A 27,983-nucleotide genomic window follows, 5' to 3' on the forward strand; every position below is an offset into this window, starting at 1 on the left:
CTTTTACATCAATTTAGAATTACTCCTGATTTAATCTAGTGTATGGGGAGAGCAGAATCAGACATATATACATCTCTGCTATAGATCTCTCTGGATGTATTTCAGTGCAGCATCAAGACACACAGGTTGATTTTTTTTCCCCTCCGGCAACTGTTGTGGTCTCCTATAGAAGGTTGCGAGAGGACAGAGATTCAGACATGCTGGAATGTGGTCTAATCTCCTCATTTTGCCTTTATTTACTTTACTTTTTTTATGTACATTGTCTTTCAGAATATAAATACTCTAAAAGAAGCAGAGTGAAGTTGGAAATCAACAAAAAAAAGAGGACATTGTTTTAGTTGTCTAATCAGCTCAACCTTTGGGAGAACAACCGTAACCTTTGGACAGATGCCAACAACTGCCATTTAGGTATTTACATCTGTTTATCCTCTCAGTCAAATGTCTTTTGTCTTAGGTTTGACAGAGTAGTACAAATGTTCTGACCCCTACAAGCGGTTCTCAAACACTGGATAAAAGACGTCTTTTCCCCTTTTCTAAAAGGATGAACACATACTTTTACCTCTCCCCTCCCCGCTTATTCCTCTTTACCAGTTATACCCTTTTGAGGCAGTTGTTGACAAGACCGGCATAATTCAGTTTACATGTGTGACTAGAATTTTGGGAAGGCATAAGCTGGACGTTGCAGATAAGCTCTCAAGAGTTAACCCTCTAGAATAATTTTAACGTTAAAATATGTTCTGTTACTTTCCACACTTCCATAACCATTTTGGCATTCCCAATTATAAGTGATCCTAAGCCAAAGGTTTCTTTTTTTTTTTTTCTAGAACTGGGGGATTTAACAAGAGTTAAAAATATGTTATTAGAGTGAAACAGTTTAAAACACACATTTGTTTTCCTTGGCATTTTCTAAAAATCATTCTTATTTGTACCTAAATGACTTTTTATAGTGTGCACAGCTAATTAGTGCAATCAGACAGACTTAGCTGAAAAGAATGGCTGGTAATGGCAAACTTTGTGACCACCATTTTCACAGGACTTGCAACTGAGCTTGTCTCAAGTATGAGCTGTGACACCTCAGCACTGAGAGATCCATCACTTATGTAAGGAGGGACGGAGCGTCAGCTAATATAAAAGGTCACAACTCCATTGTGGAGCTACGATCATTTACATCGGTTAAAATTGTGCTCCATAGCCTTTAAAGCTGCTGATAAATGTCACATTGCAGCGATCACTGGAAAACAGGAGGAAAGTTTTCTTGAGGTTCAATTGAAAACAACAGGTGAAATTGTCTCTGGTAGCTTAATAAAAATCTGAATGTGCAACTTAAATTAATTGACAGTGTCCCTTTAAGGTGAAATGGAAACTCAAAGTCTGATGAGGAAGTTCAGATGAAACTTCCAGCTAGGGCTATAAAACAAATTTAAGCTCCATACTTTACTGTCCTGGTAATCCTGATAAACTCCAGGCAGAGAAATGTGCCTTTAAGCTTGGTTAGTGTGTATTCCCAGGCCACAGGATCAGGGCCGGCTTCAGGGTTTTTGCTGCCCCAAGCAGCCAAAAAAAAAAAAAAAGCCGCGATCGCGATCTGCGGCACTTCGTCGGCAATTTGGCGGGAGGTCCTTCACTCGGAGCGGGAGTGAGGGTCCCTCCGCCGAATTGCCGCCGAATAGCTGGACGTACCGCCCCCCTCTGGAGTGGCCGCCCCAAGCACCTGCTTGCTAAGCTGGTGCCTGGAGCCGTCCCTGCACAGGATGGGGCAATGTGTAGTCACAAGTCCAGCTCGGGTCTACTTTGATGACTGGTATGGTGGGAGGTGGAGCCATAACCTGCCCACCTGCATGTAGCTAAGCAGAGACAGCTCCCCTTCTGTGCTCCAACGCACTGGGCAGATAGTCCATGAAGAGGAAAAAGGGGGGACAACTTACCCATCTGCATGAGCACACATGGCAAGAAACAAGCTTGTTCCATAGCAGTTCTGGGTACAGTTGGTCAACCCTTTCCAAAATGTGAGAAAACTTTCACCCCAAATATTTTTTTAAATGTCACAATTTTTCACCCAACTCAAGTGGTAGGGCATACCCCGATAAGTGACCTCAATCGCAAGCTTCAGAACCTAAACACTACTTTTGAAGCTAGGTTTTTAAAGCAGCAGACATTGCCGAATACAATCCACCATACACCAAAACCTTGCTCTTTTGGGGTAAGTAACAGAACTAAACAAATATTCTGTAGCAATTAATTTAACTCACGAAATTTGCTTTTTCCTGTTCCTTGTTCCTGTTCACTGGTTTATGTTTTACTTGGATTTATGTGATATTGGAAAACATTTACTGAATTATTTCCACACACAAGCCTCAGTCTGTAGATTGCTCATGAGCACTTCACTGTGAGTGTTCAATATTCACATTTCAAGTTTAGATTGGAGACATAGGTCAGATGGCGAATTGCTTAGAATCAAGTTTGGAACGCAAGTAGTCTTTCAAATTGTAAACTCCATGGAGCAGGGACTGTGTCTTTCGGTATGTCTGAAATATTCATAGATTCATAGATTCTAGGACTGGAAGGGACCTCGAGAGGTCATCGAGTCCAGTCCCCTGCCCACATGGCAGGACCAAATACCGTCTAGGCCATCCCTGATAGACATTTATCTAACCTACTCTTAAATATCTCCAGAGATGGAGATTCCACAACCTTCCTAGGCAATTTATTCCAGTGTTTAACCACCCTGACAGTTAGGAACTTTTTCCTAATGTCCAACCTAGACCTCCCTTGCTGCAGTTTAAGCCCATTGCTTCTTGTTCTATACTTAGAGGCTAAGGTGAACAAGTATTCTCCCTCCTCCTTATGACACCCTTTTAGATACCTGAGAACTGCTATCATGTCCCCTCTCAGTCTTCTCTTTTCCAAACTAAACAAACCCAATTCTTTCAGCCTTCCTTCATAGGTCATGTTCTCAGGACCTTTAATCATTCTTGTTGCTCTTCTCTGGACCCTTTCCAATTTCTCCACATCTTTCTTGAAATGCGGTGCCCAGAACTGGACACAATACTCCAGTTGAGGCTTAACCAGAGCAGAGTAGAGTGAAAGAATGACTTCTCGTGTCTTGCTCACAACACACCTGTTAATACATCCCAGAATCATGTTTGCTTTTTTTGCAACAGCATCACACTGTTGACTCATATTTAGCTTGTGGTCCACTATAACCCCTAGATCCCTTTCTGCCATACTCCTTCCTAGACAGTCTCTTCCCATTCTGTATGTGTGAAACTGATTTTTTCTTCCTAAGTGGAGCACTTTGCATTTGTCTTTGTTAAACTTCATCCTGTTTAACTCAGACCATTTCTCCAATTTGTCCAGATCATTTTGAATTATGACCCTGTCCTCCAAAGCAGTTGAAATCCCTCCCAGTTTGGTATCATCCGCAAACGTAATAAGCGTACTTTCTATGCCAATATCTAAGTCGTTAATGAAGATATTGAACAGAGCCGGTCCCAAATATGCATGGCATATTACCACAATAGAAACAAGTGACACATCGCAACAGTTGCACTGATGCTAGATCCCCTTAGATATAAGAGAAAGGGGTGGCTGACAGGGCATTCCTCATAAGGGACTCAGGGCTCTGGACCTGGTCCAAAATTGTTCGGATTTCTCAATGTTCAAGGCATGCTGCAGGGCTTTTTCATTTTGCCTGGGCTTTGAGAAAAAACAGAGTTCACTGAAATACAGGCCAATGTGCTGGAGTGTTGTTATTTGTACTGGAAACTGCTGCCTGACAGAAAGGATGAGGTGATTGAAATGTGGATTTGATTCTGTAATTTTAAATAATTAGCAGGCACTCAGAGACTATATTGTTCTAAATAAAAATGCATAAATAATTAAGAAATAATAATTACAACAATTTACAAATCAAATTTCACTCTTTGTAAACATTATTTAGCATTCACTTAAAACCCACCATTTTGCTATACATTCCAGTCTATAAACTCGTTTTCTAGAACATCAACTGAAAGTGAATGCAGGCAAAGAGAATTCAACTTTCCTTCAGTGTATACATTTATGGAAAAATAATTTGAGGTAATTTTGCCCAGCTCTAGCAAATTTGCCCTTTCTAAAGCAAAGCCAGTCTCAAACGCTCCCATCTCTGCAACCAGAATGAGCCTGAAAGTGTTGGGTTTTTTTACTTGTAAAAACATGTAATTATCAAACAACTACAATTCCTGGATCTCCATCAAGTAAAGGTAATGAGTTAATTCTAAAAGTGACAGGATTAAACTTCAATTAAAGAGCGTCTAGCTTGGTTTATTTGATAATAAACATTATAAGAGGATAGAGATAGGAAGGATTCCAGGGAAAGCAAGTTTTCTTAGTTTATGATCTAAGGGCCCATTCCTGCAGACAGTTATTACAGGGTGTAATCCCTGGAGGGTTTATTCTCCTCTCATTTGTGCCTAAGTGATGCCACTGGGCCTGAGTCTCATTTACAGTAAGGCCCCTCTGCACTGCGCTGACAGGGTAAATATAATTTACTTTAGAGCAGCATAAAGGGGCCTTAGTGTATGTGAGAATCAGGCCCACCTACTTTAATGTATTTACTCTTGGTTTACACTGGTGTAAATGTAAGGAGTATCAGGCCCAGTACCTTTTCTGGGACTACTTTTAGTAGTAAGCCCTCATGGATCAATTTGCATTTACACTCTGGCTCTATAAGGAGGACTTAGCGTGGATGTAAATGTAATTTACTATAAGCCCCTTTACACTAGCAGAGTGGTATAAAAGTGCATTAGTGTAAATGAGAAGTAACTGGTGATTGCAGGAACAAGCCCTACATCACTATATCATGAGTTACTAACAAAAGAATCATCTCAATTTTTCTTATATTAAAATTACTTTTCATATCAAAACACTTTTAACACCCTACCTAGATTGGGTGGATGGGGGGATAGCAGCAGGCAGAAATACAGGCGTAACCAGGTCTGAAGTCTGAAGAAAGGGAACAGTGGGGGGATGAATTGAGAATGCCCGCAAATTGACATGATAATAAGTGTGTGATTACAGGTGAAAATACAGTTTGAGGAGTGGGATGGTTTGGAAAACTGGTGAAAACACACCCAGGTGCAACAGTGAGCTTCAAGGTTAGGAAGAAGCAAAACAGAGGATTGCCAGAGGTTGGAGTTGCATTAACACTTTGCAGAAAATAATAGAAGGAACCAGTGAATAAATTTGCCAGTAATTTGGCAAATTAACTGACTGATGACTGCAGTCATGGTGCAACTCTATCTAGCCTGACCAAATGGTTTGCTTCATTGATGCCAGCTATGATATCAGGTACATCAGTAACCATATTACTTGTAACAAGTACAGAATTGCCGAGATCTACAAAAAGCGCAGTGTTTGGAAAGAATTAAAACACATGATTAGGCATGTGGCTAAAATTCAAGGGCCTTCAACCATTGTATGGGTGGTGATATCTCAGAGTATCATCACACCCTGGGGGGGCACAATGTTATTATAAACTAGCTCGTATATATTTGAGATGGGCAAGCGAGATAATTTTGTTTAGCACGCATTTAAATGCTGCCAAGTTGCAGGGTAGATGAGCAGGAATTGCAGCCATGACAACACTCCCATAAAGCTTTCAGTAAAAAACATATTAATTAAAGGATGTAAAGATTTTCACATTGGAACAGACCCTCTACCACCACAGAGCCTGGAGTAGAGATCAGGGGTGGGAATGTGGGAGAGGCAGATCAAGGACAGCTGTGAAAGGAAATGATGTAAAGCTCATCTTTGCACTTTCCCACTCCTAGAAATGTTCAAGGGTGGTTCCCTGGCACAAGTTAAAGAAGCATAAAGGTTGCTCTAAATTATACTGGCTGCCAGCAACTCCAAATGCCCAAAATAGCACTGAGTGGTGCAGTGGGGTGAAAGCCTTGACTATCATCCCTTTGCTCTGGATGCTTCTCCTATAGTGGCAGCAAGTGTGCTGCAGGAACTGCTATGTTATTCTGAGCGACACTGGCGTGAACCTCTTGTGGCCAGTTGAACTGATTTCACAGCCAAATTCTAGCAGTGATTCAGCACAGAGGAGTCACACCACACCCAGGGATCTGACCTATTAATTCTACATGTTGAAAGACTGCAACAAACATAAATAATTTAGCCTGGAAAGGAGAATAACTGGGGTGGACTTGATTGAAGAATTCCTGTTTATGAAGGGAATTAGTAAAAACTGTTCATTCCCTTTTCTTTGTACCCTACCCCATAATAGAACGGGAGTGGGGAAGTCTCCTCCATTAAATTAAAGGTTGTATATGGTATATGTAACACCAATCAAAAGAAATTCTCATTTTCACGGTGCATAGACATGACATGGAATTGAGTGCCATCATACATCATTGAGTCAAATACTATGACTAGTTGGATGTTTCATGACAACTAATACCATTTGAAGTTATCTAAGCCACTATACGGGTAATCAAATCTCATGCTTAACTCTATAAAATGATCACCTACAGCAATCGGGAAGGAATTTTTCCTCCATGTACTAAATGCACAATTGGTAAGTGCATGGAGAGGAGGTTTCACTTTCCTCTGATTCATCAGATTTTGCCTTTTCTGGAAAGGGAATACTGAACTAAATGGACTAGGCTTGCCAAAAGCTATTTAGAAACCTGGACTCAGAAGGGAAATGCTGTATATAAGAAAGGGACAGGTAGCAGAGCATCCTAAGACACTATGAAGTGAAACTATCTTTTACTTTTTATGGACTCAGCATTTTCACATATATACACTGTGTTCACTATCAAAGCAGTGTAACTGCTTTTGTCGTTAATTTTAAAATTCAAACTGCTGTGTAATTTTAGAGTCATTTTCCTCTCCCACACTGTTTATCTTCATGTATAGATAGATACACACAACCATGCATTTATCCAGAGAAAAACCCTAAATATTTTTATTTATTTCTCAGAACTCTATGATGAGATGATGAGTTTAATATTAAGACTTAGATGGAAATTCTTACGCGGGTGAATGCTGTGCTAGAATTGGAATTCTTCATGCACATGTCCAGAACATCTGCAACTCCACAGATAGACACAGGTAGGCTGAAAGAGCAATCAGTATGCCATCTGTGTTTGGCAAAAGATTTCCGACCACTTTGCTGCTTTCTCTTTCTCTTCTCTCTCAGTGCGAAGAGACAGGGGAACCCATCGAGATTCAGTGAGAATTTAATCAGAACATATTGAAGACTCCACTGACAACTGTGGATTCAAAGCAGATGAACAGTGAATGCTAGATAAGCAATATTGCTACGAATTAGAGCGGGATCTATTAAATGGCTAGCACAGGCGTTAGTTCTATGGGGGCTTCGAGTCTGGGCTCCCTGAAGCTCTACTTTTTTATGTAGAGTTTCATCTTGCATAATACTTGGTGATTTCTGATGTTAGTTTGAGTGACTCTCAATAGTATTTAACAAAAATCAGCAGCCCGGATATGTAGCACGAGTAATTGTATAAGAATAAAGACTTCAACATCACCCGGAAAAAGAAAAATAGAAAGTCCTCCACTTCAAAGTAGCAAATAATTCTGGAAAAAACACATATTTCTAATGGCAACTTTGTCATAAGCACATGGCTGTATCACTGTGACCTTAGGAGGTGTTTCTCTTCCTATTGTCAACCTTGCTGGTGTCAACTAATAGTATATATAGTGCCCATAGTAATTCCTCCATTACTAAACCTGATCTAGGTTTATTCTATTCTAATATTTATTCTGCCTGATTAACAAGGAAAATCAGCTTTAGTATAAATGGCTACAACTGTACTAACTTCACTGGAATTGTGCTCTGTTATATCAAGGCTGAAAATGGTCCCATGCATCTATTCAAAACTTTCCACTTTCGTGGGTATCTATAATGCGAGGGCAAAGATACAGAGAACAATAGGCAGATAGGTAAGCATGTTTTCTCTGCAATTTACCTGCCCATAGTTCAGACTGCATGGTTCTATGTGGCATCCCCCAAGGCCAGAGTAGGAGAGAGGACATAGATGATGAATGCTAAATGGAAGAGTTATGATCATGAAATTAAAAGGAGACAGGAAGAACCCTTCCTTGCTCTCTTCATTTTCTCAGAAGAATTTGTCTTCTAAAATCAGTCTACTGCAAAATGCCACACCTTACACAAGGTAAGATTAAGCCTCTCCTTTACTGCTTAGCAAATGTGTGCAAACCCCTGTAAGTAGCTGGTCTGACATACTCTTCTGCTGAGTTTTTCCTGAGTCCTCAGGAAGACACATCCTTAATGTAATATGCTCCAAGTCTACAGGATCCTGATGCTTCTGCTACCCTATATGCCCCTTGAACAGTAGAATTTATCATGTGGCAGTTGCTTACCTGGAGCCTGTTTGGGTCTTTGGACAGATTTGATACAGCTTGTGAGTTTTGAAAGGATTTGGTTCTAAAACAGACAGCTGATGCTGACGAGCCCAAAACAAGATCTGGCTTGATCCTCTCTATTTTTGGCTCCTTTTACAAAGTCACTTTTCCATCCATAATCACGCTTAAAAAAATCTAAGATCTGATTGCAACATAGTTGATGATTGCTGAGGACTGATTATTTATTTATTAAGTGGTCTAGGCCAAGTCAAGATGCACTTACAAAAAAGTAACACAAACAATACAAAACTCACAAAAGTGTGGCCTTGCTGACCCACAGTAATAACTGACCCCAAATAATTATTTTAACAACCCATCCTCCCGTCACCCAGTAGAAACTAGGAAGCTCATAGGAAGAATTCATAAATGCAAGCCCAGTTTAAATTCATGGGCCAAATTCCTGATTAAAGCAACCAAAGAAAGCCACAAAAATGTCATTGAGGCTGGAGATAGACCTCTGGCCCTAAGAGAATTGGAGTGTTGGTAAAGCTTCTTGGAACAGCAGCAGTAAGGAAGTGGTCCAGATGAACCATTGGAGATATCCCGGATCATATAGATACAGTCCAGAGTGACTGTGACAGAAGTTCTTTTTTCATGCCCGGGGAAAGTACAATATGGACATAAGGGTCTGTTACTGAAAACAAGCTCAAGCTTTACTCAATACTCAATCAAACCACAACCTGAGCTGCTCTGGGTTTATAAGCTTTCATGGGTATGCTCCCAATACTTCTGTTAGTCTCAAAGGTGCCACAGAACCCTCTGTTGCTTTTTACAGATTCAGACTAACATGGCTACCCCTCTGATGCTCTGGGTTTGTCCATTGTGGGGAGACTGGTAGATACTGAAAAGAATCTGAATGATCTCAAGCTGTGAGACATGAAGAGAGGAGTGACTGGGCTAAAGCTTTTCCAGAGGGATGCGTGAACTTATTTTGCACAAACTCAAAAACTGAGGGCACAACAGAACTTGGTGGGTTGGGATTCCGATTGGCTCTGGCACCACACAAATTCTGGGTTGCTGGCACTTCTCACTCTTCCCCATACTCCCCCACAGACCTAGCTGCAAGGAAAATAAAGAGAAGGAGAGAGCACAGACTTCAATGTAGCTAGAAAGGACATATATATTCTAAATTAAACTCACCTTGAAAAAGAATGCGTTAAACTTAGGGGGGAATGGTTTCATGAAACACAAAACTATAAATATTATCAAGGTGGCGTAAGTCCCCCAGACACCACTGTGTTCTCCCATATCCCAAATCTAAGCTTTAAATCCTAACTGAGATCCTGTGCTGGTAAACATGCTGCTGGATTTTCTAGAAGTCACTGAACTCTAAATCTACAGTAATATTTAGGTATGTTGCTATTCTCATATGAAGAACTGAAAAACAATGAGATATTCTCAGTGGTGCAAAGTTAGCTTTTAACTATAAAAATGAACTGAAAGGGCACAGAAGGGGAAAAAAATCAGTCTGGATTTAGAGTAAAGTTGACTTAGGGAGGGGAAAGAAGAAGCAAGGGAAGCAACAACATGGTAGTTAACCCATATACTAAAGAAAACTCTCTGAGCACTCTGCTAATTACAGAGAAGATATTTGTTTCTGATGAATTTAGTACAAGATGGTCTCATTATTTAACTGGATGCAGAAAATGGTTAATTGATTTACTTAACCAACTGTACTTTTATGTAGTCGTATTCTTTGTCCTATGGATATCATTAAACACATTTTACTTACTCCGTTCAATTTGATTCATTTTCTGTTAATTTCGTTTCACAGTATCAATGTGAATCATTTAACTAGGTCTTTCTCTTTTGGGTGAAAAATCATTAAAGGAAAGAAAACATAGTTTAATTTAGTCTCAGTAAGCAGCAAGCTGATGTTTACAATAAAATCAGCCACTATCACTGGCCTTAATAATTGTGATCCAAGAGGTTTAAACAGATGTGGACGTATCTTTTGGTTTTTATTCCTTACACTTAGGGCCTGATTCTCATTGACATTAAGGCCCCTTCACACTTTCTTAGAGAGGGTAGATAAAGGGGCCATAGAGTAAAGGAAAATCAGGATTTTAGTCTTTTTGCATTTGTTTTTCAAAAGAAAAAAAATTTCCAGTGAAGATTGCAGTTTACATGAGCTATTTAAAAAGAAATGACAGCATATTAACAAGATAAAAAGTGAAACCTCAGGCTGGCAAAGGGAAGGAAAGACCTTAATATTTTAAGCTGTCTTTATTCCCCTTTTTGAAATACCCTTATATAATTTATATTCTATACCCTTACAGCATAAATGTGACCTTGAAAACCTTTTGTTTTCAGCTCAATAAAGACATTTTCACTTCTTTATTTTCTGCACAAATTACGAGAGATTAAAAGCAGACTGTTGTAAACCATTTCAGAAAAACACATAAGCATGAACACAGCACTTAACCTTTTGGTCATATGGGAGATGCTACCTACACTTAGCTAACTTGTATGTACTGTAAGTTTGATTCATGAAAGTTGGAGACACAGAAATGGAAAGCAGGTTGAGAGGGAAACGTCATTATATTTTACTATCATCTGCACCAGAATATTCAAAAATCACCATATGTTCATTTAAGATTCTTGGCCAGATTCATTCCCAGAGTAACTCCATCAATTTCAGTAGAATTATGTCAGGGATGAATTTTACCTTCTATATATTTTTAGAAAGTTTTAAAAGAGAGGAGAAAAGCATAAAGAAATCCAAAATATTATATTGCTTTGCAGGCAACCAATTTCACAATGAATAGTCTGAGGAAGGGGTTGGATAGCAAGCATGCATGCTGACAAAGAGTACTTAGAATCTACAAAGCACTTTTCATCCAAGGATCTCAAAAGCCCTTTACAAAAGTGGGTATTTGTTAACCCCATTTTAGAGATAGGGAAACTGAAATGAAGGATAATTAAGCAGTTTTCCTAAGGCTACCCAGCACGGAGAGCCATACAGAGAACTCATGTCTTCCAATTCTCTCATTCCTAGATCCTATCCACTGGACTGCATTATACTCCAGTTAACATTAACTGCTAGGAAGAAGGACTTCTGTTTGATTAATCTTTAGTCCTTTAAGGGAAGCAACACTCTTTGCAAGCTATAGTTCAAGGTCTGCTGGTGTTTACATTACATATCACCACCTATTTTTGAGGTTTATATAACTCAGCCATAAAAAATTAGCTCCAGGGTGAATGTTGGCACATCGCATCTCAATCCAGGAGCATAGCTTGTTTTTTATGCTAACTTTGAAAAAAAGAAAAAGGTTTGGCCATTTTATGATAATTAGTGAAGCTCAAAACAGTGAGAAGATGGTTTGATTCAAACTAGTATACCCAGACCTAATCACGCAAAGGACTGACCCAGATCTTAACGCAACCTGAAGCACTGATCGTTAACATTTCTGGATGTCTCTACTGTTCTTGGATTCACTGGGACTGGAAGGAGAAATATTGTTGAAGCAGGTTGTTTTTAAAAGTATTTTGGCTGGTCCAAACTCAAAGTCCTGGACATTTTGTGAAAGAGCTTAAAGCCACTAGGATTTCCAGACCAAAGAGATTTGATTCAGATTTGGATAAAGAGACAAACTTTTGGCTTATCTGAATCAACCTTTCAAGATGGGCTAGCTTTAGTGTGAGTTCATGGGTTCAACTGCACCCACAGAAATCATGAAACCAAGGATGCAAAAACAGGCAAGCACACATTTCTCCAAGCCAGTGCAGACAGGAGGTTGTAGAGAAAGGGGCGTTGGAGAGCGACACACACAGCCCTCGCAATGGTGGTTCCTGTTCTATGGAACTGGGACTGACTCCTTTATCTGGGCATTCTTCCTAATGTCCAACCTAAACTGCCCTTGCTGCAACTTAAGGATATTGCTTCTTGTCCTATTCTCAGAGAATAAGCTGAACACTTTTTCTCTCTACTCCTTGTAACAACCTTCTATGTACTTGAAAACTGTCACGATGTCCCATCTCAGTCTTCTCTTCTCCAGACTAAACAAACACAATTTTTTCAATCAGGTCATGTTTTCTAGACCTTTAATCATTTTCTGTTGATCTTCTCTGGACTTTCTCCAATTTGTCCTCATCTTTCCTGAAATGTGGCACCCAGAACTGAACACAATACTCCAGTTGAGACCTAATCTGAGCATAGTAGAGCAGAATTACTTCCCATGTCTTGCTTACAACACTCCTGTTAATACATCCCAGAATTATGTTTGTTTGTTTTTTTTGCAACAGTGTTTTACTGTTGACTCTTATTTAACTGGTGATCCATTATGACCCCCAGATCCTTTTCTGTAGTACTCCTTCCTAGGCAGTGATTTCCCATTTGGTATGTGTACAACTGATTGTTCCTTCATAAGAGGAATACTCCGCATTTATCCTTATTGAATTTCATCCTATTTACTTCAGACCATTTCCCCAATTTGTCCAGATCATTTTGAATTTTAATCCTATCCTCCAAAGCACTTGCAACTCACCCACCCCCACCCCAGCTTGGTATTATCCGCAAACTTTTTAAGTGTACTCTCTATGCCATTATCTAAATCATTGATGAAGATATTGAACAAAACTGATCCCTGTGGAACCCCACTTGATATGCCCTTCCAGCTTGACTGTGAACCACTGATAACTACTCATTGGGAACAGTTTTCCAACCAGTTATGCACCCAGCTTATAGTAGCTCCATCTGGGCTGTATTTCCCTAGTTTGTTTACAAGAAGGTCATGTGAGACAGTATCAAAAGCCTTACTAAAGTCAAGATATATCACATCTACTGCTTCCCCCTCATGCACAAGGCTTGTTACCCTGTCAGAGAAAGCTGTTAGGTTGGTTTGACATGATTTGTTCTTGACAAATCCATGCTGACTGTTACTTATCACCTTATTATCTTCTAGGTATTTGCAAATTGATTGCTTAATTATTTGTTCCATTATCTTTGTTTCCATTATCTTTTAAGATGACTGGTCTAATTCCCCAGATTGTCTTTATTTCCCTTTTTATAAATTGGCACTCCGTTTGCCCTTTTCCAGTCCTCTGGAATCTCTCCCATCTTCCATAACTTTGTCTGAAGGCTGCCCCACTTCCTCATCCTGTCTTTCTGGAGGAGCAATTAGTAGACTTTTGGCCTCCAAATATCACAGGAAATATTTTCAGAGAACTAGGGATATACTAGGGTATGTTAATTGGTCGGGGAATAAGAGGGCAGTTTGAATTGGCTTCAGTGGCATAAGAAGCCAGCAGTGGGGGCGGTATTAGAGATATGGGGTGTCTCTATTGAAGTCAATGAACATTTTGACATTGATTTCAGTGGACTCAAGCTCTCACTTCTTGGAGCGAGAGTTTTGCAGTTATTCATTTTTTCCCCGTTTACAAATGATGAAAACAAAGCTCTTTAGTATGTATGTTTATAATTCTCAGCATCAGGAAACAACAACAAAAAGATCCTTGAGATGTTGTCAGCTTTGCAATGTAAATGCTACAGGCTTCTTTGTATTTTTCCTGCCTAATAACTTTGGATAACTTCCTGTTTACTGTCAGTGCATCTAATGCATATGTCAGACTGGTGCAGCACTGACATGATATAGCCATTAGACACACATTGATAGCAAAGAGGAAGTTACTTGATTCTGACAGGAAAAGACAATTACCCACAAGTAGTAACATATAAGGATGTCATGTGACTGCTCTGCTTCATAACCATGTATCACATGGTGATAACACAAAATCTTGGGAGATGCTGGGACTGTAGATCTTATCCCTGGTGCCCACAAGCTTTCTGCATTAACATGCACACCTGTTTCAGTCCCATCCACATTTGAGCATGCTGCTGAGCTATGAATTATATTCCACAATATTCATGCTACTCTGGATTATATTCCACAATATTCAGCATGATTGCTTTACCCCAAGATCATCATGTTATTTTCCCTGCAGGATTAAGTGAGTGCATGCTACACACATTTAATCTATTTTAATGTTTTTTCAGGACCAAAACAATCGCTCTTGGTACGTTTTGCCACACACACTTTTCTGTTGTTTTTGCCCACTGTGCCATAACTACCCACAGAGCTGAGGTCCTAAGAACTACCATGTTCCAGGGTAATAAGAGAATAAACAAAACAGAAAAGCAGAACAATTTATTGTACACATCACATGTTCATCAGCCTTCCCTTAAAATGCAAGAGTGCAGTGAATTAAGAATGGGACCTACATAAAATGCTGTTGATGATGTTTTTAAGAACAGCACAAAAGTATCAAAGGGCATCAGATCTTTGAAATTAAGGAAGAGCAAAAAATGTCATTTGGCGATGAAACAACACAGTTTAATTTGGGCCTTAAACTGAGTTTTGTTAATCTGTTTGCTTGTTTGTAAACTAGCCCTTACATTGGTGCACTGTATCTGAGGTATCAAAAGCTAAGGAATCAGTCAAAGTCCTATACATATGTTCTCGCCTTTACTAAGATTTGCATAAATGCCGACTGTGCTACCTGAAAGCGTTCTTGTCCTGATTTATGGGTGTGTTTGTATTGCTCATAGCATAAATCTTCTCCTCTAGGACACTTCTGTTCTGGTATTTATTGACCAAAGACAATTTGCTTTAAGAATGTTTTGAGATCTTGCCAGATATGCACTAGGGGATATTTGAGAAAACATACAGTACTCAGATGAATGAATATAGGCAAGTGCATGATCTCACTACCTGGCTAAACATTTTACCATAATATTTGAGTGCCCTATTTTATTAAGAGAAATCTATGTCTTCATATGCATCTATTTACCATAGTCAATTCATTAAGGCCAAATCAAAATAAGTGCTATAAGAAGATAATTCAGACTTGCAATCTAAGGCTGGTAATTGTGGTTTAGTGGACGAATGCTTCGGTATAGATCCTGTGTTCCTAAATCCAGCTCAGTCCTAGTGTTACAGCCTCTTAATGTCAAGACAGGATGCCAAAAGTTACCCTGTAAAGGTCAACATTTCTAAATTTCATCCATGCTCCACTCTGCTTCTAAGGAGGTTGTTTATTTATTATTATTATTGTTGTTGTTCTCAAAGCATATATATGGCTCAGATTGATATCGGAGATCCATTGGGCTAGGTGTTGTACATACAAATAGTAAACCAGTCTAGGTTACAATCTAAATAATGAAGACAGACAAGGTAGGGACAAAGTATTATCCTTATTTTATAGATGGGGAACTGAGGCACAGAGACTAAATGACTTGCCCCAGACCCCCCCAGAGAGTCTGTGGAGGAACCAGGAATTGAAACTCCATTCTCCCAAGTCAAAGTTTAGCCTCTGGCAACAAGAGCCTCCTCCCTCGTTATGAAATTGTCTATATAATTTCAGACTGACAAGAAAATGGAGCGAGGGTGGAAGAGATAGAGACTGTTCATCACCCAGAGCAATCACAGTTAACAACTCTGCCATTACCAGTGGATACATGTAATTAACAAACCATTCAGTAGACAACCCTGAATGAAAAGCACAAATAAAGCTGGAGAGTTCCTGGTGTAACAATTTAGTTATCTTTCCAGAGCAAAACAATGTGGCTGTTTGTAACCTTTTAACTTTTTCCCCCTGCTTTCTTCCTCTCACTCTTATACTGGATAATTATTTATTTTGTAACTTAATTAGCTAATTAGACATGTGTTATGGTACTTTTAAGAAGGAAGTCACTTTATTTAGTTGCTGGTAGCACGTGGGTTTGGTTTGGCTTCTATGATGTGGGTTTGTAATATAATAATTTTTCCTTATAGTGGTCGAAGGTTGTATAATATATTTAACTGATGCTAACTGATATTTTAATTATTAGAGGTAGAGAATCAAGCTGCTTTCCTTTAGAGTGGTTTTGTACAAACTTTCCTAAGAATGCATTTAAAGGGTATCTATTAATTAAGAATATCAGACACCTGTATGATTCCTACAATCCTGCAAAAACTTGGGTGCTGTTTTTCATGGCAGACACTACGAGTATGCCTACACTGTGATAAAAAACTGCTGCATCAAGTCTCAGAGCCAGGGCTAAGTGGGATCAGTCTGCAGTGCTAAAAATAAAAGTGTAGATGGTCAGTCTTGGGCTGGAGCCCAGGCTCTGACACCACCCAAAGGGGCAGACTCTGAGAGTCCAGGCTCCAGCCTAGGGTGACCAGACGTCCCGATTTTATCGGGACTATGCCGATATTTCCTTGTTTGTCCCGCGTCCCGACCGACATGCGGTCGGGACACTGGACAAACAAGGAAATGCCCCGGAGCCTAGAGCCCGGAAGTGCTCGCACCCCCCCCCCCCCGCCCCGACCCCGCCCCCTCCTCCCCCGATTGGCTCCCTCCCCGAATCCCCGCCTCTTCCCCGGGCTCACCATTCCTCCCCCCTCCACAAGCGCTGGAGGGAGGCCCAGGAGACACAGGGGAAGCGCGGGGCCAGGGTGAGTGAGAGTCCGGCCTGGTCCCCAGCAGGCAGGACTCAGTTGGGTGGTAGGGAGAGGACGGGGGCGGACTGCGGGGACAGCTCCCACTGCCGCGGGGGAGGAAGCGGCCATGGAGCTCCGCGGCGCCTCCGAACCCCCCGAGCCGGGGCCTGCTGCAGGGACCCAGCAGCGCGCACGCTGGGCCCAGCCCCTGGCCAGTCGCGTCTGGGCTGCCCAGCTGGTGCTATCCCGCGGCGGCCCCGGGGCGGAGGCATCGGCAGCCCAGCCCCGTTCGTTTCCCTGCGGGACGGGGGGGCTGGGGCCTGCTGCCCCCACTCCGGGGCCACCGCGGGATAGCACCAGCTGGGCAGCAGCCCAGACGCGACTGGCCAGGGGCTGGGCCCAGCGTACGTGCTGCTGGGTCCCTGCAGCAGGCCCCGGCTCGGGAGGTTCGGGGGCGCCAGAGCTGCAGCCGCGGAGCGCCATGGCTGCTTCCTGCCCCCGCGGCAGTGGGAGCTGCAGCAGCCGCTGCTCCCGAGTCCCGCTGGCCGGGGGTGAGAACAGCCACCGCCTGGCCCCGCGGGCCGCCCCCCTCCTCGCCCGACCACCCAACTGAGTCCTGCCTGCAAGGGACCAGGCCGGACTCTTACTCACTCCGGCCCCGCGCTTCCCCTGAGTCTCCCGGGCCTCCCTCCAGCGCTTGCGGAGGAAGGTTTTTTTTTTTTTTGGCCCCACCCCCCGCCACACCCCCCCACGTCAGCACCCCTCCCCCCGCGTCCCGATATTTGTCTTGGGTGATCTGGTCACCCTACTCCAGCCCAAGCCCGAACGTCTACCCTGCAATTTTATAGCCCTGTAGCATAAGCCCTTTGAGCCCAAGTCAACTGCCCTGGGCCACCCGCGGCCATGCCACGGGTCTTTTATTGCAGTGTAGATGTACCCTGGCTGTCTTTACAAAAGCATGAAGACTTGCCCCAGACCCCGCCTGTTAACTCAGCAGTATCCAAATCTAGTTTGCACCTTTGAGGCACAACCCTTCACTGGGGGTAGGTGCAGATAGACCATTGCAGGGAGAGCCCCAGGAGGAATTCTGGCTCATTCCTGGGACCTCACACTACTGCACAAACTCTACTACTCTTTAAATAAGTGGAGTGTGGGGTCCCCACTGAACCAGGCAAAATCCAATGGCTGCTGTGTGGGTGGGGGAGGGGTTTGAGGTGTGTTGGCTCCACCCCTTCTGGGTTGGCTAATGACACTGGCACATGGATCAGTGACTTTGCTCCCTAGCCACACTGTAGCTGGTCTTGTGTAGAGTTGCATGGGGAGGTGCCTCCTCACACCTCCTAAACACTCATGCAGAGCCCTAGATACTACACCACGTTTAGCTGAACACATTCATAGGTCAAACTGCACATGTCCATGGGAGTACCCTAATATCTGTCCCTTCTTTAGGTGCCAAGTAGTGAAGCTGAAATCTGAATGTATACATTAATACTCTCTATATTAATACATTCAAAAATACACATTCCAAGCTATCCATTTTTGTATTCAATAGAATCTATGCCCTTACCTGAAGAATACAGAAGAAAAAAAGGATGGCCTTTGAATATCTCTCAGAAACCTTAGCATTTCCAGCAGCTCCTACACAGTCAGCTGAAAAGTTGCTCTATACTTCTCAGCTTCCTGACAGTTTTAAGATTTAAAGGAATTTTTCTGCCTCTTTTTCACCCTCCCATTCATATATTCTTCATGGTGGTGGCTGTGAAAAACAAACCGCTTTCCCTAAGGGATCAAGGAAGGAAATTCAACAAGTCACTGCCTCTCCCCTTTCATTTTTTGTTTAGTTTGGATGGTCTCCGAAATAGGCTGGAATGCAAATGGAAGATGTTTGGCAGGTTGACATTTGTCTGCAAAACTAGGCAATGTGCCAGCTACATGGAGAAAGCTGGAGTGGGTTTATATACAGCGGAGGCAATGATGCCAGAGCACTTCAAACACATTCTCGCGTGAGAATCGTATGCTGCCCACTCCATTCCTCCCTATGGGTGAAATGCAGCCCTCTGCAAAGGGCCATAGCACAAAGTCAATTCATCACTTAAGCCCTGGGTTTAAGAAGTACAAAATCCTTGTGCTAGCCTCCTCTGCACAGGAGTGGATTTCACCCTAAATAAAAGTCTTGGGCTGTATAACAGATGTTATTACCAAGATTATAGCCACCTATTGTGAGGAGAGCAGAACACTGGCATTTAGTTAGGTGGACTTGACTGCAGTGCATAGTTGGGACCATAGCAGAGGCAAAGCGATTGTCTTCTATTCTGCATACCTGTGAAGAATCCACACATGTGAGGAGGAATCCTTAACTCGGGAAGAGATCAGGGTTGACCCTCCTTTCATCCTTGGAATGGTAACTATGAACACATAGTACTAGCAACCTAATTACTGACCTGATGGGTGATTAAGAAGTTCCACAGATGTATAGTATCTGGCTTGGTGTGCTGATGGCAATGTTTTTATTATACACAAGCACGGTCATCTGATATGCTTTGATTAGAATAGACAATTTTTAGATGGAGTGGTTAACATTTATTATTATTATCTCCATTTCTAAAGCAGTAGCTCTCCATTGTAGGAAGTGACTCCTAGATGGAGGGTGTCCTTGTTAACAAGGTCAACACCATTATTTTGTATTGTTTGCATTAATGCTTGTTGGTTTGCATGCAGTACAGGGTACGCTGCATATTTTAACTTCAAAACAATGGTGTGGCACTGTGTCAAAGAAAAGCAGAGGGACTAGGAGAGCATGGGGGTGCCTGAATGTGAATATTACCACTATAAAACCATGATTTTCATAGCAAACTAGTGATAATATGAGCAAACGGTCTCCATAACATGAACCAGTGCAAGGTCACTTTGAGTCTGTGTTTTAGCTTCCTTCAGAGGGCATCTGCTCCATAAATAAATCTCTTTGCATAGTGCATTAAATTAAAATGTAGTGCGGCGTGCTGAATGCAGGAAATATGGTTTTCAATTAAAAACCTCTTCACACAGTGCAAAGATGCTGAGTGCTGGGATAGGGACTTACCAAACAATTTGTGAGATCAGCCCACCAATTGTTTATTATCCCCTTGATGCACACACTGAACGCCCGTTAGCTGCAGTGGGCACAACAAGACTGTACTAGTGGAGAGAATTGACAAACTGAGATGCTTTCCATTGAAATTAAGGTGCTTTTAAGAATGTGGGGTTAACAAAAATACAGTCTACACAAAGAAAGTGAATCATATGTTTACATTATATAATTGTTTTTGCTTGCTTTGACAAGGAAAATTATCTCTGTAAAATGCCAGTTCTAAAACACATACTTGCATACACTTGATGAGCGTAAGGTTTCTGTACACCTAAGGCTAGACTGATTTTTTTTTTTAAATCACATATGCAATTGAGCTGAATATTTTCCCCCCTTACAGTTGCTGTCAGGAACATATGAGATGAGGAGTTAACTCTGTCATTTATGAAAGAAAGCATGTTTTAGTATGTGAACAGGGTGCATCCAGCAAGAGGTTTATTGGAGGTTAATTGGAGGTTTATTGGCGGTCTCCCTCCTTTCCACCTCCCCACAACTCCTGACATTTGTCTGGTCAAATCACAGTTCATAGATCACAGAAAGGACCATTGTGTTCATCTAGTCTGGCCTCCTGCATAACATAGGCCCTAAGAATTCCATGAATTCATTCCTGCTTCACATGTAAGAAATGTGGGTTGAACTATAGCATCTCTTTTAGGAAAAAAAATCCAATCTTAATTTAAAGATTTATAGTGATGGAGAAACCACCACAGCCATTTGTAAATTGTCCCAATGGTTAATTATTGTTAAAATTTTGCACCCTAATTCTAGTTGGAATTTGTCTGGTTTCAACTTTCAGCCACTGGATCTTGTTCTATCTTTGCACACAGCTGTAAACCTGATAATAGAGGACTCTTTGATCAAGCATACAGAGATGAAAGTGGGCCGGTACGGAGGACCGGTAAGAAAAAGTGCAGTAGCGTATGGGCAAGAAAATGGAGCATTCTCTCCCTCTCTGACTCTTCCTCCTGGCTCCAGCAATATTGAGGGTCCGGGGGCCCGGCTCCACGAATGTTCAGGGTCGGGTCTCCCCCCTGGCCCCACCTGCTGCCCCCCCGCGCCTCCCCTGAGTGTGCCCCGGCCCCCCTTTACTGCCCCCATGCACCTCCCTAGGTCTGGCAGGAGCAGAGCTTCCTTGTGTCTCTCCCCTGAAGCTCCATGATGCCTGCCTGCATCAACTGCTGCTGCAGGGTCCTAGTGCCCCCCCTCCATTTTTTGCCAGTGCAGGCTGCCCTTCCCCCCTCAGACCCTTCATTTTCCGGTGGGACCCTCCACCAGTACAGCCGCCCCCACTGCCCGCAGTCACTGCTCTTGCCCCACGCTGGGCAAGGGGCAGCCCCATCCTCCACCTCCAGTGAGGCTACAGTGAGGGGCAGCAGCACGGGAGGAGGCGCACCTGTGATAGCAGCCCCCCCGGCATGACACCCACCACAGGGGAAGCGAGGGGGATTCCTGGACCTGAGAGGGGCCCTAGGAGCATGTGCAGTGACAGTGGGGGGTGAGTGTGCTGCCGGGGGGGAGAAGGAGGTCCCTACCCCAGAGCTCGCTGCTGCTGGCAGGGAGAGGGCTGGGGGGAGTCCTCCTCTCTGGCTCCAGTCCCAGGGCAGCCTGCCTGCACCCCAAACTCATCCCCAGCCCTGCCTCACCCCAGAGCCCACACCCCCAGCCATAGCCCTCATCCCCCCACACCCAAACCCTCCCTCCTAGCCCTGAGTCCCCTCCCACACCCCAAACCCCTCATCCCCAGCCACACCCCAAATCCACACCCAGCCTCACCCCACAGCCCTCACCCCTGCACCGCCTCCCTCCGCACCCCATCCCATCCCCAAACTCCCTCCCAGGGCCTGCACCCTGCACCACTCCTGCACCCTAGTCCCGTGCCCCAGCCCAGGGCCTGCACCCCAGACCTCCTCCCCCACCCAAACTCCCTCTCAGAGCCTTGGAAAGGTGGAGTTGGGGGGGGCAGAGTTTGGGCAGGGGCAGGTTCTGGGCACCACCAAAATTTCTACAAACCTGCCACCCCTGCCAGCAAGAACTGATGTGCCATACCGGGGTGGACCTGAGGCAGCCGGAGCCCAGGGCCCTTTAAATTGCCACCAGAGCCCTGCTGCCAGAGCCCTGGGGTAGCGGCAGTGGGTCTCAGGTGGCGATTTAAAGGGCCCAGGGCTCCTGCCGCCGCTACCGCCCCGGGCCCTTTAAATCACCGCTGGAGCCCCACTGCCGCTACCCCAGGACTCCAGGGACAATTTAAAGGGCCTGGGACAGCAGAGGCAGTGGGAGCCCCAGACCCTTTAAATAGCCCCCGGAGCCTGCTGGAGCCCTGGGGTAGCGGCAGCAGGGCTCTGGTGGCTATTGAAAGGGTTCGGGGCTCCCGCTGCCTCTACCACCCCAGGCCGCTACCCCAGGGCTCCAGCAACAGGGCTCCGGAGACGATTTAAAGGGCCCTGGAGGGTAGCGGCAGCCGGATCCCCGGGCCCTGCTGCTGGAGCCCTGGGGCTCCGTCGGCAATTTAAAGGGCCCGGGGCTCCTCTGTGGTAGCAGCAGCTAGAGATCCAGGCCCTTTAAATCGCCCCCAAACCCCAGGGCTCCCAGCCATCTCTGCAGCTGGGAGCTCAGGGGGTGATTTAAAGGGCTTGGGGCTCCCAGCTGCTGCTACCACAGCCCTAGCCTCAGGCCCTTTAAATCCTGATGTAAAGGGCCTGGGGATTTAAAGGCCCCGCCTCTTCCAGTGGAGGCCACGCCCCTCCTCAGGACTCCTGAATACCGGCAAGTCCTTTAAGTTACTTTCACCCCTGCGAACATACAAGGCTGGATGGTACAGTGGTATTTAGGTAACTCTGAAAATAATTTGTTTGGTGGTAAAACCTGGATTAGAGACCAAAACACAAGAGCAGCCTTCTGCACTTTAGAGTACGCTGCCCTTGTTCAAATCATTTACAACAATTAACTTGGACCTAAGAACAAACAGAAAATAACAGAAGCAAGAAGACTTAGATTAACTCTCTGAGCCAGATTCTGAGCTAGTGTAAAGTGATGTAGCTTGTTTAAAGTTAATGGAGCTATGCCAATTCATACTATTGCCTCATATCTTATTACCTCCTTAGTGGTCAGACTCATCATCCCTTCCCCATCTCTCTTCCCCTGGGTACCCATTTTACAAGGGTTTTTTAGAAGTGTCAACAGGCTGATGGGGAAAAAAATCAAATTTTGAAACGGTCATGAAAATTTTCCACATTTTTCAACCGGGTCTCCTGGCAGAGTCATGTTAACTTTTCAGGAGCAGAGGAAATGCTAGTCCTGAAAGGTGTAAGGTTCAAGTCTCAGCTCAGGTACTGGTTTGTAATAAACTTTGATCAGACAGATACAAACACCATGATTGTCAGCAAGGATTGAACCCTACAGTATCAGTAAAGAAAACGTCCCTGTCATTTAAACTAATGGGGTAATAATTTCCTGACAGAAAAGCTAATTAAAACCCAAAAAAAATTTTGACTGAATTTTGTCTCAAAAATGTTTAGGGTTTTTTTTTATCAAAAAATCAAATTTTCAATAAACATTTTCATCAAAAAGTCAATATTCGGACTTTTTTTTTTACTAATTCTAGCTGTCAGTAATAACCAGTTCTTAGCCTTACAGGATCCAGCCACTAGGGGAGACGTGATTATACTAATGTCTGGTCTACACTACCACAGTAAATCGATCTATCTCATGCAACATAGTCCACATAGTTAGATCCACTCACTGCAGTGGCTACACTGCACTGTGTCAATGGGAGAGCATCTCCCGTCAACTTCCCTTATGCTTCTCAGGGAGGTGGAGTACACAAATTGATGGGAGAGTGCTCTCCCATCGAGTTAGCATGTATTCACCAGCCCCGCTAAATCGATTCGCTGAATCAATTGCAGCAGAGTTGATCTACCGGTAAGTGTAGACATACCCTAAGCCAGGGATCTGCAACCTTTGGCACACGGCCCACCAGGGTAAGCCCCTTGGCGGGCTGGGCCAGTTTGTTTACTTGCTGTGTCCGCAGGTTCGGCCGATCGCAGCTCCCACTGGCCACGGTTCGCCGCTCCAGGCCAACCGGGGCTGTGGGAAGTGGCGCGGGCTGAGGAATGTGCTGGCCGCCGCTTCCTGCAGCCCCCTTTTGCCTGAAACAGCAAAACACGGCCAGTGGGAGCTGTGAGCGACCAAACCTTCGGATGCAGCTGGTAAACAAACTGGCCCATCCGGCCAGGGGGCTTACCGCGGTGGGCCGCATGCCAAAGGTTGCCAATCCCTGCCCTAAGCCAATGCATTGTAAAACCATCCACAGTCAGATGGAGACAACTTCCGCAACAATTAAGGTTTTCAGTGATAGCTGTTACTGTTGATAAGCTATGTGGGGAGATTTACTATTGACTTCAGTGGGGGCTAGGTCCTTTCCCAAAAATCTTCCTTTCTTTGCTTAAGGTAAGTTTTGCATTTTCTTTTCTTTTTCCTTTTTGTCTTTTATCTCCCCAGCCTTACCAACCACCACTCATCTCTTTTTTCCTCTATGTCTCCTTAATTTATCTGCTTTCCCCCTCCCCAATCTTTCTTTCTCTGCTTCTCTCTCACACTTTACCTACATTCCAATAATTTTTCTCCCCATTATGATTCTCAGACTATCTCTATCCCTTCTCCTGAGTCTTCCTACTTGCCCCATCTTTTACTCTCTTCCAAATTACCCTATTTGGTAACACATGCTTTTTCTTCCCACATATCTTCCTTTCCACTGTCACTTTTCCACTGGTCCCTCTCTCACATCATCTTTCCTGTCTTTCACTGAGTTCTCCAGACCCCACTCCATTTCTCTCCTTTTCCCATCACCTCACAGATCTCTCAAGTGGGGAGCGTTTTAGGACTCATAGCCCCATTTCCCTTTCCTGCAAACTCTTGAATATTCAAGGCTGAACAGTGCACCCCTCCAGTCTGGCCCCTCTTGGGATTTGTTGTCAAGTGAGCAATGGAATATGAAAGGTCCATTAACCCTTTCTGCTGTCTTATGCTTTTCTCCTTCAGGTCACCCCTCTTCCCACACTCCCCACACTGTTGATACTACCCCAACCCTTCTTGATTCTGACAGCATAGACATTATAAGAAATCTGTCCTGGTATAACAATATTGCATTTTAAATCACCTTTATTTTTTAAATCTATCCTTGCCCTCTTTTTGTGGCACACACAGACCACATGTGTTCTACTCAGATGTGGCCCCAGTAAAGAGAACAAGTTAAAGACTACTAAACAGAAACTCATTGCATGTAATAAATGCATTTGGGCCTGATCCTGAGTGGTGCTGAGCTCCTGTTGATTTGACAATATGTTTCGGAAGATACTCAGCACCATGCAGGAATGGGTCTTCACGGAACAGAACACGAGAATCATTCACTGACAAAGTAAGCGCTCTTTGTCTTATATGTACAATTGTATTCTAAATTGGACAAGCCTTTTCAACAAACCAAAGCTATGGGGAGGGGAAACATGTGAAACAAGTTCTTTAAAATTTCACCATCAGGGCTTTGTTTCACAATCATGCAGTGTCTTGATTTCTAGGGCATCCTACAACTTCTGACACAAACAGTAAAAACTGAAAACAATGAGTGGGAGAAGTGTACACACAACCTACTGTATTTTCTTCACAGGTTTTGTGTGTGCACTTTCCCCCTCCATGATATTGTGTGAAAGCGCTTGCTGAGGTGCTACAACCTGAATATTAGCTGGAGCTTTATTTGCAATATATTTCCTGAGAAACATTTGAAGTGATTTTAAATAAAAATAATAAATAATAGATAAATAAATAAATAAATAAATAAGGAGGTTGGCTGGGCCAAACAACTCTCTTAGACCCACAGGCCAAAATATTGAACTGTGATGCCTGCAATACTCATTTGCATTTGAGATTGCACTGATGCAAATGAGACGAGAAGTGAGCCATACAGAATTTGTTTAATTTTTGGTACATACTGTTTGCCTAGTACCTTGTAATTGCAGCAAGATACACTTGTGCCACTTCTCTTATCATATTATGGTCAACATTATTTCCAACACGGATACAGAAAGTTGGCAATTAAATGAGTGGCCTGATTTCCAGAGTGACTGCATACCTATAGCTGCCTTTGTCTATTTTTTGTATGCGTAAAGTTTAAAACTCATTGGGTTTCATTGAAATACAGAGATGAATTAACTCTCTATATCATAACATTCATCAGTGGTCCATGTCTTACTACATACCACTAAATAAGATGTAGTAGCTTTTAGCTATTAACAATTCATCAGTCAAGAGTAAGGATGGGGAGGTCAGAGTTGTGTTGCAGAATAATGAGGCTCTTTGGTCACCAAGAAACTCAACAGACCACAAGAAGCTGCACAGGAGGCATTCAGCTGGGTCAGGCCAACAGAAAAGGAGACACCCAAAGAGTCTTCATAGCGGGTGTTCGGGGGGGTGGGGGGAGAGGGAGGAAGAGATCCCAGATAGGGGACATACAGTCCCAAGACATTTCAGCAGAAACAAGAATTCATGTATGCAGTAGATGTCATAAGACGTAGAGCAGGGCAAAACATGTTGAGGTAATGAGATATGAGACTTCAAGATATTAGAGTGCATGGACAGTAGGGTGCATGAAGGAAAAGTTGAGATCACTATGTAGTCTAAAAACAAAGTAAAAGAAAACCTGAAAGCAAAAGACAAAACCCAGAAACAAGACAAGCTTGAGTAACTATGCACACAAAAAATCACAATAAAATGAAGGCATAAAAACCAAATGTTACAAACCCCATCCCAGTCAGCATAGGTGCCGATTCCGTGGGTGCTCTAGGGCTGGAGCACCCACTGAAAAAAATTAGCAGGTGCTTATCCCCCACTAGCAGCCAGCTCCCCACTTCCTGCCCCAGCGACTCCCGCCCACTGGCGGCCCCGCCAATCAACTCCTCCCCCTCCCAGGTCATCTGTGGGGACTGGATTTCTGGATCTAATAGCATTATTCTCTATTGTTCCAGCTAAGAACTAGGTTCAGTAGCTCAATGGCAATAACAGATACATAAGCATCTATTATGTGAGCTGATCACTGATGAGGACAAAAGAATGTGGATTACACACTCTCGGTAGCCAAGGGAGTTTCAGAGGTTCACAGCCTCTCAAATACCTGCAGACAACCAAACTAGGGATGTCGTAAAACCAACACAATTATAAATCCTGAAAAATATGAAAGAATAAACCCCCACAAGGGATGGACAATGAAAGAATCATTATAGTAAATCAGACTTGAGAAAGGAACACAAATCAATATGGAAAGAAAAGATTGGAAAGATAGATTTTAAAAGCAATTGGTCACTCCATGTGGATATGTGAATGTCAAGATTTTCATTGTATAGGTGAGTTGTATACTACTTAATTCTAAGGCATTTTACTATTGGGGTCTAAATCCTACTCATTTTAGTTATGCAAGTCAATGGAACTACTTATATCAGTGAGGCATGAAGGTTTGGCCTCAAAAGTCAAGAAATCTTTTATTGGACCAACTTCTGTTGGTGACAGAGACAAAGTTGGTCCAATAAAAGATATTGCCTCCCCCACTTTATCTCTCTAATATTCTGGGAGCAACATAACTACACTGCACACATGGTCTATCCTTGACCTTTAGTAGTCTCCTCTAGACCAACACATGCCTTTGAATCATAGTGATAATAGGTCTATCATGATAGAATGGAGTCTCCTGAGCATGCTACTTCGCAAAGTAATACATGAGAGGATGGACCTACAAATTTATCCAAATTGTGAGTTCAACTGTGAAAAGTGAGTATAAGTTCATAAGATATCACAATAACCTATTACAACGCATGTTGATGGGGAAAGGTGCAAAAGTGAGACAGAAAGGCTGAATTAGTACAAATAAAAAGGGCAACTGATATAACTCAAGGACTGTATTAAGCATGCTTGGTAAACAAGAAAAGTGCGAAACCAGAAATCAGTGAATCAAAATCGGT

Source organism: Malaclemys terrapin, chromosome 4, assembly GCF_027887155.1.
Source record: "Malaclemys terrapin pileata isolate rMalTer1 chromosome 4, rMalTer1.hap1, whole genome shotgun sequence".
Classification (NCBI taxonomy): Eukaryota; Metazoa; Chordata; order Testudines; family Emydidae; genus Malaclemys; species Malaclemys terrapin.